This window comes from Sturnira hondurensis, unplaced genomic scaffold, assembly GCF_014824575.4.
Source record: "Sturnira hondurensis isolate 20B ecotype Veracruz unplaced genomic scaffold, ASM1482457v3 Scaffold0016684, whole genome shotgun sequence".
Lineage (NCBI taxonomy): Eukaryota > Metazoa > Chordata > Mammalia > Chiroptera > Phyllostomidae > Sturnira > Sturnira hondurensis.
This window is the reverse complement of record NW_028089315.1, coordinates 4,429,435-4,447,718: the sequence shown is the minus strand read 5'-3', so window position 1 is coordinate 4,447,718 and position 18,284 is coordinate 4,429,435. Positions and strand designations below refer to the sequence as shown.

At 39.8% G+C, this 18,284-nt stretch overlaps 1 protein-coding gene across 1 annotated transcript in view; it reads left to right on the top strand.

Moving 5' to 3' along the window:
- Positions 1-18,284, top strand: part of SGMS1 (sphingomyelin synthase 1) — a 284,385-nt gene that overhangs the window by 148,770 nt on the left and 117,331 nt on the right. The window contains exon 4 of the mRNA XM_037066934.1: positions 4,608-4,751. The gene's annotated coding sequence lies outside the window, so the exon portion shown is untranslated. The remainder of the gene's footprint in view (positions 1-4,607; positions 4,752-18,284) is intronic.

The window sequence follows — 18,284 nt, the reverse complement described above, 5'->3', positions numbered from 1 at the left end:
TTCTCCAAAATTCTGAAAACCTGCCTGTGAGGATTTGAGGGAACAATGTGGGGGAAAAGGAGCCAGAGGTCTCACTGTCCATGCCTATAAATGCTAGATCTTAGTGCTTCTCTTTCGGCCTATTGGATGCCTCTGAGCCTCAAGTCTCACTGTATCACTTTCTCCAGAGAATAAACTGCCTCCTGTTAAGGGACTAGGGGTGGCTTGTCTGACTCTGAGGGTGGGGAGATGATCTTGGGATCTATTATCTTGCCGTTCTATAGGGCAGAAGTCTGACATGGGTCCCACTGGGCTAACCTGGACGTGCCAGCAGGGCTGCAGGCTCTATCTATAGGAGAAACCCTCCCCTGCTTTTCCCAGCTTCTGCAGGCTGGCTCCCCGCTTTGGCTCTCAGCCCCATCCCCCATTTTAAAGGAACAAGAGGTCAGCATTCCTCTGACCTCTTCTTCTGTCTCCCTCTTTCACTTTTAAGGACCCTGTGATTACATGGGACCCACCTAGATAATCTAGATAATCTCTCCCTTTCTTTTATTGTAGTAAAAAACACAAACCATATAAAATTTACCATCGTGACCATTTTAAGTGTACAGTGCAATAATATTAACTATATTCACATTGTTGTGCAACAGATCTCTACAACTTTTTCATCTTGCAAAACTGCACCTCTGTGCCCATCGGGGACAACCCTTCTTTCCCCGCCCCCAGACTCTGGCAGCCACCGTTCTTTCTGCGTCCAAGAGTTTGACCACTTCAGATGCCTTGTGTAAGTGGAATCGTTTGGGGTTTGTCCTTTTATGATTGGCTTATTTTACTCAGCCTAATGTCTTTCCTGTTCTCCATGTGGGTAGCATATGATAGGATTTCCTTCTTTTTAAGAATAAATAATATTACTTTTAATTTATTGTTTGCCTCATCACACAGGTCAGGAACAATGTTGTACAGAAATCGTGGTAACTGGCAACCTTACTTCATTCCTGATTTCAGATTTTCACTTTAAGTATATGTTTTCCGTAGTTTTTATTTGGTATCTACATTTTATTAGATTAAGGAAGTTATCATCTATTTGTAGTTTTGTAAGGTTTATTTTTAAAATAATGTTATACATGGATGATGATTTTTTAATCAAATGATGTTTCATCAACTATTATGATAATCTTCTATCTTTTCTTCTTTATTGTTAATATGGTGGATTACTTTGATTTTCAAATGATAGCCCAACTATTCTTTGTGAAATAAACAACTTGGTCTGGGAGAAAAAAAAGAATAAGTTTTGTTTCTGGAAAAGAAAAAAGAAATATACCACGTTTTCTTTACCCAGAAGTAGAATTGCTAGGTCATAGGGCAGTTGTGTTTTGAATTTGTTGAGGAATCTTCGTACTGTTTTCCATAGCAGCTGCACCAATTTCACGTTTCTACCTGGGTGCACCAGGGCTTCCTTTTTCTGCTTCTTCCCAATACTTGTTATTTTCTGTTTTTTTAAAATAATGGTAACATTTACAGGTGTGATTTGATGACATATCATTTTGTTTTGACTTCCGTGTCCCTCATGATTAGTGATGGTTAGCATCCTTTCATATGCTTCTTGACCATTTGTGCATCTTTGGAGAAATATCTATCCAAGTTCTTTGCCCATTTTCAGCTGGGTTATTTGTTTTGGTATTGATTTGTAGGAATTCTGTGTAGATTCTAAATATTAACCTCTTACTATAGATACCATGTGCATAGGTTTTCTCCCGTTTTTCAGGTTGCCCTTTCATCCCCATTACCTCCTTCGCTGTGCTGCTGTTCTGCAGTTTGGTGCCGTCCTATTTGTGTCTGTGTCTGTTGCCTGCACCTTCTGTGTCACATCCAGGAAACCACCGCCAAATCTAGTCGTAAGGATTTGCCCCTATGTGGTTTTTCTTTTGTAGAAATTGTATAGTCTCAGGGCTTACATTTAGGTGTTGAATCCATTTTGCATTAGTTTTTATATATGATGGAAGGTAAGGGTCTCACTGCTTTTTACACAGCCTTTCAGCCAGTCCCTTCTTTCCCGCTCCTTCCCGGGAACCAGTAGCTCCATTTCCTGAGCCCTGTCCTGGAGCAGACGGCTGGCTTTTTGCTGGCTTCTCAGGCTGTGAGGTTCTAGCCTTCTCTGCTCAGTTGAGCAGTCATCTCTGCTTTCAGCTTCCAAAATACCATTATTGTCTGGTGTCTGCTCAAATATACTTTTCTGCTCTTTTTTCTTTATGGATTTAAATCTTTCTCTCTCTTTACTATGATTTTGATGGGGATTCAGAAAGAAGCAGAGGTAAACAACCCTATTCCATTGGCTATGTATTGCTTTTTAAAATGATATTTAAAAGGTTTTTTTAATATATTTTTTTAATTTAATTCTTGTTCAAGTACAGCTTTCTGTCTTATATTCCCAACCCTGCCCACCCCCCGCCCCATGCTCCCCACCTCCCTCCCATTTCCGCCCCCCACCCTTAGTTATTGTCCATGTGTCCTTTATACTTGTTCATGTGAGTCCATCCCCTTTTCCCCTATGATTCTCTCCCCTCTCCCCTCTCCCCTCTGGACCCTGTCAGCCTGTTCTGTATTTGAGTGTCATTGGTCATATTTTGCTTGCTTGTTTGTTTTGTTTAGATTCCTGTTAACAGTGATATCATATGGTATTTGTCTCTCACCACCTGGCTTATTTCGCTCAGCATAATGCTTTCCAGTTCCATCCATGATGTTGTAAAGGGTAGTAGTTCCTTCTTCCTTTCTGCGGCATAGAATTCCATTGTGTAAATGTACCATAGTTTTTTGATCCAGTCATTTACCGATGGGCATCTAGGTTGCTTCCAACTCTTGGCTATCGTAAATTGTGCTGCTATGAACATCGGGGTGCATAGGTTCTTTTGGATTGGTGTTTCAGGGTTCTTAGGATATACTCCCAAGAGTGGAATTGCTGGGTCAAAAGGTACGTTCATTTTTAGTTTTCTTAGAAAATTCCATACTGTTTTCCATAGTGGTTGTACCAGTCTGCAATCCCACCAACAGTGAACTAGAGTCCCCTTTTCCCCACAACCTCTCCAGCACTTGTTGTTTGTTTCTTTGTTTATGATAGCCAATCTGACTGGTGTTAAGTGGTATCTCATTGTGGTTTTAATTTGCATCTCTCTGATTATTTAAAAGGGTTTTTAAAAATAGTACCTTATATTTTGTATTGTCAGTTCTTACCTCCAAAAATAATTATTTAGTTTATTTCTCTGCTTCCTTTTGTTAACCAGTTTCTGTGTCAAGTGACATATAAATATCCAAAGCTAGCATTAATTATTTATTAATTATTGTATTATTCAAAATAAACAGATTTTTGTTTTTAGTAGGAGACTTAGTGAGGCCTTGAATGTAAGGTGGCACCCTATTTCCTGAAATATTTTAGGGGAACCCCTTGATTCCCCCTTGATCTTAAGGTGTGTATAATATTTATATTATCAGATGATGCCCCCTTTATGTAAAAATTTTTTTACTCTGAACCTTTAATTGAATGCTTATACGCTAATATAATGGCAAGAGATTCCTTTGTTATTTTAGCTGTGACAGTGGCTTTCTACTGTACTTTTTATTTATAAGTGTGGCACTATTTCTGACAGGATGAAGAATGAGTAAATGAGGGATTGCCTGATACGACAAGGTCCTCAGGCACTTTCAAGAGTGGTTTTTGTTGTTGTTGTTGTTGTTTTTCCAAAAATTGTTTTCTCACAGAGTTAAGCCTGTTACTTGGCTGAAGATACTAGCTACTCAGTTTGGTACATGGAAGTGCCAGGGATGGGCCTCACAGAGTTCAAGATCCTTGTGAATTTGAGTGGTGGTAGGATAGGCTTTGCTTTCATCGGGTACTCAGTGATGTGGGGCTTATGTGATCCTGAGAAGGGTTGAGAACCCATTTTTAATAGGGTATTCTAGGGAAAAAAATAGGTTGTCATTGATTAAATTAAACATGATAAAATTAAAATGCTACCTTGCTAGCTACCATTAGACTCCACATTCTTTCACATGTAAGTAGAAATGACTATAAATGGGGAACTAAATGAGAAACTAACACCCTATTTCTCTGTCAGATGCAAAACATTAGCTTCCCGGTCATGTTAACACCCATTTTTGCATGTGTAACTCTAAAAGTTGTTATTTATGAGGGTAATGTTTGGGTCTTAGAGAAATGACCATTTTTTATCACTCAGCTTGTGAGGAGGCTATCAGTTACCCTTTGCTTTCATATTGATGCTGCTGTACTTAATTTGTGAAAATCAGTTATTCGTTGACGATGATAATCAGTAAATACATAAAAAATACCTCTATGTGATAGAAAGTTGCAGACTTTAGTTTTCAATTAAGAAAAGATGGGGTAAGTTTTGTGTTATGTATGTTTACAACAACAACAAAGAAGGAGGGGAGGGAGGGAGATTGTTCAAAGATTGGGGTGGGTGGTGGGAAAGGTCAATTGCGAATGTTTTGTTTCCAATCTAATAATCTAATGCTTTTATTTATAGTGAGGTCTACTGAATTTATAAACTCTCAGCTTTAAAATGTTATGATTCCATTTCCAAAGTGGTTAAGCTTAAACTGCTATTGTCTTCTAGGTACACCATTGAGTTTTCTGGGATTGGCAAGCGTGTCTCGTTGGGAAACTTATGAAATAGAAGACAAGACCCTGCCTCAGGAAGTGTACATGAGAATAACTTTAGAGGACGCCGTCGATAAATGTGTAACAGTGGCTGTTGGAGGTATGTATGGCAATAGCCTTGAGCATGGTTGAATGTAGCGTGACCCACTCTACTGTCCTAAGTCAAGTTGAGCCATTGTCTGGGAATAGAGACTGTGCTTAGGACAGGACCTCATCCTGTCTTCTCAAATACACTAGTGGCCATTGTTCTCTAAACTTGGCTGTGTGGTGGGATGTCACTCTTGTGTCCTCCTTGAGCAGTTCTGACTTGGCCCTTCTAGAGTCCTTTCTAATTTCTGAAGAACAATAGAGGTGAGAGCGGCCACGGTAGACTCTGGGCAGATGAAACTGTTAACAGAGTTCCAGCCAGAGACCTCACTGCTTTCTTCTCTTGGGGGAACAGGGCAGTCAGTGTCAAAGCTTGGGAATGTGAGTCCTTGGAATCAGCTGTTATTTGTTGGCTTTACTCTTACCTTGAAGGATGTCGAGGCGGTATCTGATTGGTTGGTGGCTGTATGGGATTGACTGTTCCCTGTTAGTCATTAACATTGACCTGTTTATCTTCTTGAGCCCCAATCCTGCATTACATGTTTACTTAACTTTCTTGCTTTATGGCCTTTAATTCTTACCTCCTCAATAACTTTTGTGTCAAGGTCAGGGTCACTCATTATTTAATATCCTGTGACCTTCGGTGGGTGTCTGGCTTTTGATGCACTGGTCCTTTTTTTTATGGCCTAGCCTGTGTCATGTTATATAGCACCATGATCTTTTAAGGGTTTTTTTCCCCATTTACCAGTATAGAACACTATAGGCACATCCCGTGCCAAGTATGTTACATTTCTGATCATTATACCATCATAAAGACATTAAATAAATTTAATTTTCTGGATGAGGATACTGAGGTTCTAAGTGGTTAAATACCTGGCCTACTGTTTCCCAGAGAGTGAGTGACAGAAATCTGGGTCCCGCACCAGGTCTGTCTGTCTCATTGCTATAGAAACAGTACACCATGCTGTCTCCCCTTGTGAAGCAGGGTTTGACAAATATCCTAATACTTGTACAATTTTTAATCTTCTTCTTTACTTTTTTTTAGCTATTATTTTCTACTTTCTCCCATTTCATGGCATCTTATTTGGTTTGTAATTCTACTTACAACATTTAATTAGCATATCAAAACTAAATATTTTCAACAATTACTGTTTCATGTTACCGAGAGTTTATTGTTGATCTGAGATGTTATTAAAATATGCCCTTTTTCTAACAGGCTCTCTTGTCTTTACTGCTACATTCTAAGGTGATTATGAGGCCAGTGTGGGAGATAGGAGTGGACTTTTATACTCCTAATACAATGTGATAGTGTCTGTGACATCATTTGCACCATTACTCATGTCCCTTAAGTATAGAGCTAGTGAAGATGATATAGGAGAAGAATGTTGAGACGTTGCCCAAAATCTTCTGTGGTTTCACAGCCCGAATCCTTTAAAATGTGGAACGGCTATTCAAGTGCTTAGTGAGGGCTTTGGGACCACTTTCAGTGTTTATAGCGGGCTAAGTTTGCCTGAAGGATGTACGTTTTAAAAATAACTAGTATCCGCTTTAGTTTTTCATAGTGGGCTACGTGATTTGACAGTCTGTGGATCTAGGCTTCTAAAATATTTTTATTAAATTACCACATGCTGTAGATACTGAATTTATTTTTAGAGCAAGGGGAAAGGAGAGAAACATCAATGGGAGAGAAACATTCATTGGTTGCCTCTCACAGGTGCCCGACCAGGGACCTGGCCCAGAACCCTGGTATGTGCCTTCACTGGGAATTGAACTGGCGACCTTTTGGCTTGTGGGAGGATACCCAACCCACTAAGCCACACCAGTCAGGGAAATATACTGATAAATATTTTAAATTTGCACTAAAATCTTGGGAGCTAGGTACGGTCAACCTTCTTTGAAAGACAGATGAACTGAGACTTGTAACATAATAAAACTTGCCCAAGCTCATGCATTTAGAGAATGGTGGAGCCAGAACCGGAGCCTGGAGTTTTTAACTGTGCTTTGAACAGTCGCTCGTCCTTGCTGATTACATGCAGCGATGACAATTAGGTTGCAAACATGTCTAAGAATTTTGTTAGGCTTTGCATCAATACGAAGGCAGTCTTACACGAGTGAAGAGGCCTCATCCTCACAGAAATGATTGCTTCTACTGAAGGCCCGGTGTCGTCACTGATGAGGCGGCGTCCAAATCATGACAATTCTGGTTTTTGATGGGACTAAGCCATTCTTGAGAACTGGGAGGTGTGTCTCCTCCCAACACTTGCCATTTCCCACAATGCCCTTACTATGTTGCCAGGAACAATTGGGCTCAGCTCACCTTAGCAGCTGCACGAATAAGCTATTCCTTTCAAAGCAACTGGGACTGGAGTTTAGCCAAATATCCCCACAGTTAAGAACAGCCCAGGCACTTACATTCAATATATGAATATAAAAATTTACAAAATGTACAAATCTCAAAATTCCAGGTACACCGTATCAATTTTATTGTAAGGAATTTTTTTGTTTTTAAATGTTTATTCCTGATTCTACATAGAAAATTCAGTAAGCATTGAAAACAAGAAAATACAAAACACCATTCAAAAGTAGCCACTGTTAATATTTTGATGTAGATGCTTCCAGATTTTATCCCTATGAATGTGTTTACTTCTTTAAAAAGTACAAAGTTAGAATTACAGAGTTCTAGATTGCTTCTTAGTTAGTATAACTTCTGTTTCCTTGTTTTAGAATATACTTTTGCAAGATGCTAAAAAGTGGCTACCGAGTATTCCATATGGTTAATAGCATAGGTTATTCCATTCTGCTGTGCAGTAGACCTCATCCTCATTCATTTCAGTTAGTACCTCTCCAAATTAGGCCACAGTGATAGGACAGAAGTATTAACATAAACAAGAACTCTGTAATTACCGCCAGTTTTCATACATCTGATAAAGTAACTGATGATGGTTAAGAATATGGTGAGAAAACCCAGACCACTTCCTTCGCCGTGCCATACAATGACCCCGACGTACAAATTTCCCGGTGCAAGCGCTGTACAGGAAGGGAACACTAGAAGTTCTCTTTTGACCTGGGAAATTTGACAACTCTTTGTTCTTTCATGGAAGGGACTCACCTATGATAAGTAACTTCAGTTTTTCCATACTTAGATACAACTTCTCAAATCCTGAGTTGCAGGAGTTTTGGCCCTGCTACCTGCTTAAATGTAATTAATGCTTAGTGTCCATTTTAGTGAAGCATTAAGATGGATAATTTTAATTGGGCATAATGCTTGGAAGCATTATGTCCAAGTTAATGAAATGTTTTCCCCCCTTTTTTTTTGGCTGAATATGTCATGTGGACCAAACCTGGGTCAGGCAGCTGCACGTCACGAGGGACGCTGTTTTTGTGATTTCTTGGAGAGATCATCTCAAAGCAGTCCTGCATGGCTTCTCCCACATTGGAGAGGTCTGTGCTCCCAGGGATCACAGGGCGCAGATGGAGGCGATTGCCACTGACACGAGTGAACGTTTCACAGAAGCATTCCACTCAGGCAGATATGGAGCCGGGGCTATTACTATTATTTCTTATTCTTATCTTATAAACTATCCTTATTAAATTAAATCATCATTATTGTCATCCTCAGCAGGCCATAGGTTTTCATTCAGGGGTATCTTATTGCCCTTGGGATTCTAACATGCCTGGGCGTGAGTTAGGGGTGGGGGCGCAGAGGAAGGACAGAGCCTTACTGCCTTATTGTTTTGTCAACCAGCAGCTCTGCTTTTATGTTTATGTGTTGAACTTCCACAGAATTATGCATAAAAAAAGCACTGCTGCTCGGGGGAGTAAAGACTGGGAAACACTGCGGTCTATCCATAGGGGAGGATGAAAAGCAAGGGGAAGTCAGCCTTTCCAGGGCATTGCCTCCAGTTCCGCTCTGCCCGGATTCTCCTGCAGGGACACACCCAGTCCTGGGCTGTGGCACTTACCGTAGGCCGTCTAGTTGGGACCCCTGCAGACGGACCTGTTCCCAGCACGGGGGCTTCCATGAGCTGTGCCAGAAGTGCTAAGGCTGGAGAGATGGTGTGATAGCCTCACAAAAATTTGTGGTGGAAAATAACCTTTTCGTGGTGGGGTCAACGAACGGTAGTGCCTGGGGCAGGGTGGTTAGGGACAAGTGACAAAGAGGTAGGTAAACAAGAAAATTTCAGACTTGGAAAGTGATATGAAGACAATGAAATAGGGTGACAGAGTGTCTTGGGGCAGGAAAGACTATTTTAAATTTGATCTAAAATATACAACCTATGTCTTGCTAACTGTTTGCTTCTTGTACTACCAATATTGTTATATTCACCAGCTTTCTTCACGGGAAAAGGTGAGGTTCCTCTGTCCAAATTGTGTATTCTGTAGCAACTAAGGAACTAAGATGTTTCTCAGGGGTGGAAAATGAGATAACTTGTTTTTTTTTTAAGTAGTTTGTGAAACCTGAACTGAAAAATAATAATTAACTGCTAGCATATAGCACATAAAAAGAAATTTTAAATTCATTTCAGGGAAAAATGAGATGTATTGTTCATGAGGATTGAGGATAAAGAAATCGGAAGTGTAAGGCGACCAGGGTTCTGGTTTAGCTGCTTCCTGCTTCCCGTCTGTCTCTCTCACTTTTCCCATTTCTTACTTGGTTGTCACTTCACAGGTGCATTGGGAAAAAAAATGTCGTTGCTTCTTCAGTAGTTATTTTTATTGGAGGAGCAGTTTAAGGTATCTAGCATGTAATTCTGCAGAAATGCTAAGACCTATTTTTATTGCTTTGTTTTTAGTAGGGACTTCTAATAGATGAGGTGGGAAGACATTTAGGGCAGAAATAAAATATTTAAAGCTTAGGAACAAGCTCAGACTCCCCATTTAATTTGAATGTTTGGATAAGTAAAGAATGAGGTGGAGAATAATTGGTCTCACTATGCTTTCTGAGTTGGCAGAGACCATGATGTCTTTGATATATTAACTTATTAAAAGGAGATTGCCTTTTCTTCATGGACTTGATTAATTACTTGCCTAATATTTTACTATGTAATATAATCTTAACCTTCTAAGTAAGGTTTTATTTCTAAATAACTCCCTCATTTGGGGGGTTATTTATTAAGTTTTTTTTGTTACATGATATTGGCTATGGGTCCATGTGATGATGTCCTCAGAGATTCTGATGTACTTTGGTTATTTAATTCAGAGTTATTTCATTTTATTCTGAATTAGTGAAATATAGTGAAAAGAGTTGCAATCAGGAGAATATGCCTTCATCACAAAAAGGAAATCAGTCTCAAGAAGAAATATGTGCCCTGGCTGCTGTGGCTCAGTGGATTAAATGCCAGCCTGAAAACTCAAGGGTCACCGGTTTGATTCCCAGTCAGGGCACATGCCTGGGTTGCAGGCTAGGTCCTCAGTGGACGCATGAGAGGCAACCACACATTGATCTTTGTATCCCTCTCTTTCTCCCTCCCTCCCCCTCTCTAAAAATAAATTTAAAAAATCTTTTTAAAAAAGAAGAAATATGTGACATGCACCTCTGTCACTCACTAACCTAGGTGACTCACATACTGTTGGAAACCTTGTTCTCCCTGAGAATCCCCTACTGGATGAGTTGTGCAGATGAGCACCTCCTGTCTTGTTCCTGATTTACTGCACAGAGCCCCTCCGGGCCCATCCTTCAGTCTGCATTGCTTCGTTAGAACACAGTTTCCAGGAAAGACCAATATATTTGGCAGGACTTATACTAGTGGATAATTTTTATTATGAATATTATGGTGCTAAGCAAATGTTATAAATGTCAGTTTAGATTGGAAGAAAGCTCCAGTTATGGTGATTAGAGCAGGAATAATGATTGCCTGGTTCAGTTATATAATTTGAAATTTTGAGAATTAATAGTATATTTTAAATATCTGTCATGAAAGGAGCCAGATATATAGCCTGGTAGGTGTGCTGGCTGTATTAATTAATAGCATGATTAGTCAGCTGCACACTTACGCAAGACCATGTTATGATTACAAATTTTAAAATTAATATTTGAGAGGCTTGGAGAAGTTTATTTATTTGGATTTTTTTGAATAGCTATATTTAGAAGTTTTAATTTTGTCGACTGTGTTAGCATAACATAGCGGGACATTTAGTCATGAACATGGCTGTTTTTAAAATCTTGTATGGTTTCTGTTGAATTGGCATGGGTGGCAATAGTTTCTAAGGAAAATGGTTTACATCTCGTGTTACAGATATTTTCAGGCTTTTAGGTTATTTAATTCAAAGCACTAGCTACTTATCATTTGTTGCTCAGAATTCGAGAATACAAATTCCTAGTGTTTTCCATGTACTCATTTTCCATGCAGTGAGTGCATTTCTGAAACATAGCTGTGATGTTTTTAATAAATCAAATATGTTTAAGTTGACGAGGACAGTCCACTAATTTTAAAGAAATTCTTAAGGAATCCGTTAGTAAAATGAGGGCAGCTTCCTTGACGCTGATAAGTCTTCTTCCTTTTTATTCAGGGTTTTTTAATTTGGGGCACTCGTTTGATAATTTTTAAATATCACATTCAGAGGTGTGTTTGGTAATTTTACATTGACTTTATGTACTTATTTCTGTATTAATTTGGGAAAAATGTAATGGAAAACAGATTATACAAATATAAATACTCATTTATAGAATCTTTTTCTCTCAAAATGTTTGCTGGGAAAATGTTCATTATTAATATATCCACTTATAAACTCCCATACAGTCAGCAAATCAATAAGAAAAATATTTGAAGGCATCATTATTGTCCTGATATTTCACATTCTATTGCTTTTCTGTCGTGTCAAAATTAATAAAATAAAATAAAACAAAACTGATTTAGTTATCTTTCTCAGTGGTTGAGCCCTCTTCGGGGTGAGTGGTCAGGGAGCGGGTGAAGAACACACAGGTAACATCCACTAGTAATTCAGAATCTGTTGCCAAACTCATTTCTGTCTTAAACTTTGTTTCCTGGGAAGAAATGTGTGAATGTCTTATTCTTGTCATTACAGTAACCCAGAATGATTTTATGCCCATAGATGTATAGCAGTTATTTCTTACATCTTTTTTATAGTTCATTTTTATTGTATTTCTTCATTACCATGTATCCCCCCTTTACCCTCTTCCACCTTCACCCCACACACACTGTGTGCCGTCCATGTACACGAATTCTTTTTCTTCTCTACCCAGTCCTTTCAACCCTCCAAATTCTCTCCTCTTTTTTCACTCTTTTCCTACTGAATCAGCTGTCTTGTATCATGTCTGACATTGCTGTTCTCATTATTAAAAAATATATTTTATGTAGAATTTCACCTAATCTCTTCTCTGAAGGTAATGATGTCTATTTCCTGAGTGCCTTTTACATCCAGAGGCATTTCATCATTTACATGATCTCTAATGAAAATCCCGGAGGCTTGCAGGGGCCTCCATGAGCTTTCTTTATTCAACAGATTTCTGGTGTTGCCTTTATGTTTTAGGTCCTTCTTTAGATACTTTGGGTAGTGAATAAGAAAAATAATCTCAAACCCGTGCCTTAGAGCTTATAGCCTAATGGAAGTAAGAGGGTAGATTCGATGGATAAGTAGAGTGCATGTATGCGATATGATGATCAGAGTCCTGGCAAAAAAATAAAGTGGAGAAGTGGATGGGAGTGTGAGTATGAGTGTGGTGTGTGTGTGATGTATTCTGTGTAATACAAAGTAGGGAAGTCAGAGAAGGCCTCAATGAGAAAGTAACATTCAAGTAAGGACATGAAAGAGGGGAGGGAATAAGAACTTGCTATGTCTGGGAAGAACATTCCAGGCAAGATGACAGTGAGTACCCAGGCCCAAATGCAAATCCAATCAGCCTCACCCAGGGCAACACGTCAGTCCAGGAACGAACGCCGGTCCAGACCCAGACCTGTCAGTCAAAGCCTCTGCTCTCTCCACCACCCTGGGTGATTCTAAAAGGAAATTTTTGTTCATCTTAGGAAGCTTTCCAGCTCCCAGCAGAATATGTTACACATGGTGAGCACAGATGTTTTAACCATGTCTGCTCTTAAGCAAAGTAATAAATAAATAGGTAGACAGATTAGTTTTCTCTGCTCAGCTAGTGCAACCTCACAATTCTAACCTCCTTTCTCAAGTCTCTTAAGAGGGTTAAGAAATAACTTGTAGGGAGCTCCCCTTTTTGTTTTTTTTCCTTCAAGTTCTTTTTCATCTTTATTATTTTGCTTTGAGAAATCCCTGTTTGTGTTTTATTTGTGAGATTTCAAAAGAATACACTAATGGTGCAGAAAGCGGCACAAGCCGTAGCTTGGAAGGGGGAGTGTGACGGCGACAGATGAGTCACTTTTTTCTCTGTTTTGTTGAGCTGCCTTTGCTGCTGTTGTGTGGAGCCCGTGAAAAGGTGGCTCCCTAGGACAAGGACGGACAGTGTCACTGTTAAGTCTGAATAATGAGACATTAAATTGGTAGTGGATTGAGTGGAGGGCCGCCGTGGACTGTGAGCCCAACGCCTTGCTCGTAGGGGCCTACCTGGTACCGAGCACCATACCCCTTCCCCATCGCTCTCACACTCCCTGCGGGACGGAGGGCGAATGAGTTTTGGGGTTCCTGCCGTGATTTGAGTCCCTAGGAGCTTCTTTCCTTCCCTGGCCAGAATGGAGAAACGATTTTCAAAATTCTTTTTTGGATAAAATATGTGTCCACTAATGTGCCGTTTATGGTGGTGGGGACTTTGATATTAACTGCTGTTAAGTAGCCCTGACACATTCTTGTATTTCTAACCGAAGTGACGTGCTGTTTGGTTTTTCTACTCAGACTCACTGAATTTCAGTGTCAACAAGAACCTAGTTTAATACGACACTTATAGTGTTTTCTCCACCCTGGAACCAGTTGTGAGAATGACTGAAAGCTTTCCTTTGCACAGGCCATTCATTCATTTTTTTGTATAAGAAAGGTATAATATATTTAAATATATAAAGAGTATAAGATTGTACTGAATTGATTCAGGTGGCATTCAAGGGAAATCCTGTTTTTCCTAAGATGTTTGCATGTTTTGAGTGAATTTTAAGCCCTATTATTTGAAATAAAGAAGCCCTATTATTTGAAATAACTAACTAAATAAATTGTTTAGTTCTTTGGCCTCTGCAGTAGTGCTGCCCAAAAGCTGTTCTCATCTCCTTTCGTTCCTGGCCTTTATTTTAGTAGTGCGACTTTCCCCACGTTTATAGTTTCTGCTTCTTCAAGCTGCTGCTTTGCATGGGCTATCCTGGCCTCTCTGCCTCATCACTTCACCTCCAACGCTCTGTGCCACCTGGACTGGCATCTGTTCAAACACTACGCATGGAGCACCTGCTATGATACATAGCAGGCATTGTTCTAGGTACTGGGATCCAGCATGGAACCAGGCAGAGCCCCTCTTCGCATTTATTGGCGGGGGAGAACAGACAAAGAACAGGCAAACATGTCAGATAATGGTGAGTTTTAGGAAGAAAAATAAAGCAGAGACAAGGTACGAAATGATGTTGACTGGTTTGAGTGTTGACTGAGGAAAGAAGCCTCAGTATAAGGGTATCTGAGGGAAGCGTGTTTCAAGCAGAAGAAACTGCAGTTGCAAAAACCTGAGGTGAGATTGTATGAACAACAGCAAAGGGGCCAGTGTGGCCAGAGTGGAGAGAACCATGGGGAGTGGAAAGATACGGGTTCAGAATGGTAGTCAGGCCAGATCACGTAGTGTCTCTACAGGATATGAGATTCCAGATCTTGCTGTGAGTGGAATGAGAAGACACCTGAGGTCTTAAGCAGAGGAGTGGTGTGTTCCGACTTAGGCTTTAAATCCCACGGGTGGTTATGTGAAGAATATACCATAGGGGAACACAAAAAGGGAGCATGGAGACCAGTTAGGAGGCCGTTGCCAAAGCCTAGGCCCAGGTACACAAGCGTGGGCTGGGAGGGGAGGAGGGCTGGAGGGATGAGAAGTGGTGGGAATCTGGATATTTGTCTAAAGACAAGCTGGTAGAATCTGGGTATGGGTGAGATGTCAATTTGAGAGAAAGTGGGGCATTCCAGATTTCTTCAAAGATTCCAACCTGAGCTGTTGATAAGTGCAAGTTCTCTTTTTACCAGAATGGGGGTGAAGTGCAGGAAGAGGATGTCGTGAGGATGATGGAGAGTCAGGTTCTTCTTAGTTAAAATAATGCCTATGAGATATCTAAATGGGACTATCTATAGATATAATCTTCATAAACAAGAATTTTTTGAGTTCTTTAGTTTTTAAAAGTGCAAATGGGTCCTGAGACCAAAGCATTTGAAAACCATACCTAGAGAGTGAATGATAGAAGAGGGAAGAGGGCTGAGAATTGAATGGAACCTTTGGACACTTGCAGAGATGGGGAAGGAAGAGCCCACCTAGGAAAGCGAGAGGGACCAAGGAAGGCCAGTGAAGAGATCGGGGCTCTGGGGGCCATGTAAAGAAAGTGCTTGCTGACAGGGTCCAGAGGGTAGAGGGGAGAGAAGCACAGAGTAAAAGGGGGTGGACTCACATGAATAAGTATGAAGGACACATGGACAATAACTAAGATGGGGGTCAGAGATGGGAGGGGGGTGGGGACCACTGGGGGGGTGCAGGGCTGGGAATACAAGAAAGAAAACTGTACTTGAACAAAAGTTAAATAAAAAAAAAAGAAAGTGCTGTCACTGGTGATTTTGAAATGGATAGTTTCAGTGGAGTAGGGGGTAAAGGTAGGCTCAGGAGCCCCTGCCAGGTAGCTCAGTTGGTCAGAGTATTGTCCTGGTATGCCAAAGTTACAGGTTCAGTCCCAGTCAGGGCACGTACAGGAATCAACCAATGAATGCATAAATACACGGATAAGCAAATCAGTGTTTCTCTCTCTTTTTCTGTACCTTCCTCTCTCTCTAAAAATCAATAATAATAATAATAATAATAAGTATTTTGAGGCGTAGCTTGAGCAGGACCATCAGATTTACCTTGCACAGGACACTTAGACCAGCCATGAGGTTGGAATAGAGGATGTGGACCAGCAGTTCAAGATATAGTTGCCTTACCCCTTTTGCCCCAAGGGTGGTTTAATTTTCTTTTAAAAAGTATACGCGCTGTTTTTCCTTGGGCTAAGAAACATGGTTATATGGAGTTTGTTACTAAGTTTTTCTTTCTGAAATTTATTATGCCCTCCAAAAGGAATAACTGAGTTTATCGTATTTACTTTTTGCATAGTATTCATCAGTATTAATTGTTGTGCTTTTAGAGGGATAAGAAGTAATTTATTTTCTCCAAGTGAGGTTTTTACCCATCTATATTAAAGAACATTTATTTAAAATAAAGGTAACTATTTATGGATATCTCTTCCACCAGACTGGAGCACTTCAACAGTAGGGTGTAAGGTTTGCATTTCCCTGGTGACTATCATTTTACATAAACACAGTGGGAATTTAATATATATTTTAGAGTAAGGTATTAGAACATTTGGATTTATGTTTTATAATTTATTTTTCAGTCCTTTTCCCATTATGTTGTTAAAAGCAACCTTTATATTGTTTTTTTTTTGTTTAAGATTTTATTTATTTATTTATCTTTAGAGGGGAAAGGAGAGAGGGAGAGAAACATCAATGTATGGTTGCTTTTGGTGTGTCCCCTTCTGGGAGTTGGCCTGCAGGGAACCGGCCTGCATCTCAGGCATGTGCCCCGACTGGGAACCGAACCGCAATCCTCTGGTTCGCAGGCCCGTGCTCAATCCACCAAGCTACACCAGCCAGGGCCAACCTTTATATTGTTAATGGGACAAATAAACTTAGATAAAACCTAGAGAACAGGTTGTTTTAAATTCCTCTTGGTCAGAGCAATATCCCAAGACTGTATTCATAGGAAGCAGGGAATGCTTTTCCTTTGCTTTTCTTGGGTATGTATTTTAAAAATGGCATGACTGTACTAACCACACACACCTGTTTTTGCTTCAGAACTTTGTTTTCTAAGGTAATGAGAAGAGAAATAGTGTTGAACTATGGGAGACTGTATTTTCTTTGTAAGTAATTCAAGTAAATTTTGGTGAACTTTTAATTTTGGCATAATTCATATACTATGCAATGTACAAATTTAATTGAACAGTTTAGTGAACCAACATCTCCCGGAAGGTATAGAACATTTCCATTACCCACAAGATTATCTTGTGTTCTTTCCAGTCAGTTGTCCCACCCCAGGGGTAAACAGTAGCATGATTTCTGTTGACAGAGCTTAGTTTTATCTCTTCCAGAACTTTATATAGAATTATATAGGGTGTATTTGTATGTCTGGCTTCTTTTGTTTCCCTTAGTTGTGTTTTTGAGATTTATACTTGTTAACATGTATTGATATATTGTTTCTTTATGTTGCTGGGTAGTATTCCATTGTATGAACTTAACTATTTACCTGTTGATGTACATTTGGGTGGGTTACAATTTTTATTATGGATATGACTACTGTGAACATTATTGCACAGGTCTCTTTGTGGAATATGTTTCCATTTCCTTTGGATATACACTTAGAAGTGTATCACTGGATAGTGTATGTTTAGTTCAATAAAAAATTGTCAGACGTTTTCCTGAAGAGGCCGGTTCGCTCCAGGTCTTTGCCAGCCACTGCAGCTGCTGGTCCTTTCGGTATCAGTGTTCTGGAGGGTGGACTGTGGCATCTGTGGCCTTCTGTGATTTCCTTGGTGATAATGATCTTGACAATTTTCTTCATGTATGTACTTATTGGCCCTCCATGTGTTTTCTTTTATAAGCATCTAGTCAAGACTTTTGCTGTTTTAAAACTTGGGTTGTGTGACTTTTTATTCCTCATCTGCTCTTCAATTCTTGAACTGTAGTAGTTCCTTATGTATTCTAGATAGAAGTCCTTTGTGAGATGCACGAGTGTGCATTGTGAATAGTTTGCAGTTGATGGTTGCCTTTTTGTTTTTTTAACTGTGTCTGTAAAAAGCAAAAGTTCTCATTTTTGATGAAGTCCAGTTTATCATTGCTATCTTTTACTCGTGTGCTTTGCCTACTTTATGGTCACAAAGACATCATCTTGTGTTTGCCTGCCGTATGTATGGCTGTAGCTCTGATGGCTAGTTCTTTGTGAGGTCAGGACTCACCCTTCTTTCCGTGTGGGTATTTGTTTGTTCCTGCCTGATTTACTGAAAAGGCTATCCTTATACCCACTGATTGATTTTGGCACCTCGGTCAGAAAACATCAGTTGACCATGTATGCATATGTCTGTTTCTGCCTTCTATTTGGCTCTGTTGTTCTTTTCATGCGTCCTTATAACCAATACTGTCTTTTATTGAGGATTTTTGCATATGAGTATTCTAAGTGGTATAGGTCTGTAGTGTTTTCTTGCCTTTGTCTGGTTTTTGTGCTGCGTTCATGTTGGTGTATCTCGTTCCACCTGTTTATCCATCTATGTCTTTGCATTTAAAATGCATCTGTTGTAGGTAGTGTATGGTTGGGTATTGCTTTTTTATGTGTCTGAGTCTCTGCCTTTCAGCTGCAATGTTCAATCAATTTATT